Below are 495 nucleotides of genomic sequence, written 5' to 3' on the forward strand. Positions count from 1 at the left end.
CCCCGGCGGCCGCACGGGGCGCTGCCCGGGCCCGTCTTCCGGCGTGGGGGTGGCTTTCCACGCGGGGCGCTCCGCTTCCGGGGAGACAGCGCAAGCTGCTGCGGGCTGGATGCTCCGGGAGCCGCTGGGATGCCCAGGGTCTGCCAGGATGCTCCCGAGACTGGCAGGATGCTCTGGGTCCTGCTGGGATGCTGCAGGGCCTGCCAGGATGCTTGCAGGTCTGCCAGGAGGCTCCAGGTCCGCCAGGATGCTCCAAGTCTCCTGGGATGCTCTGGGCTTGCTGGGATGCTCTAGGGCCTGTGAGGATACTCCAGGTCTGCCAGGAGGCTCCAGGCTTATCATCATAGTCCTGAGTATACCAGGAAGCTCTGGGACCTGGTGGGGTGCTCCTAAACTCATTGGGGTGTTCTGTGACATTTCAGGATGCTCCTGAGCTAACTGGGATGCTCCAGGGCCTGTTGGGATGTTTCAGGTCTACCAGGATGCTCTGGGTCT

The sequence above is a fragment of the Apteryx rowi genome, unplaced genomic scaffold, assembly GCF_003343035.1.
Source record: "Apteryx rowi isolate R43461 unplaced genomic scaffold, aptRow1 scaffold_531, whole genome shotgun sequence".
NCBI classification, from domain to species: Eukaryota; Metazoa; Chordata; class Aves; order Apterygiformes; family Apterygidae; genus Apteryx; species Apteryx rowi.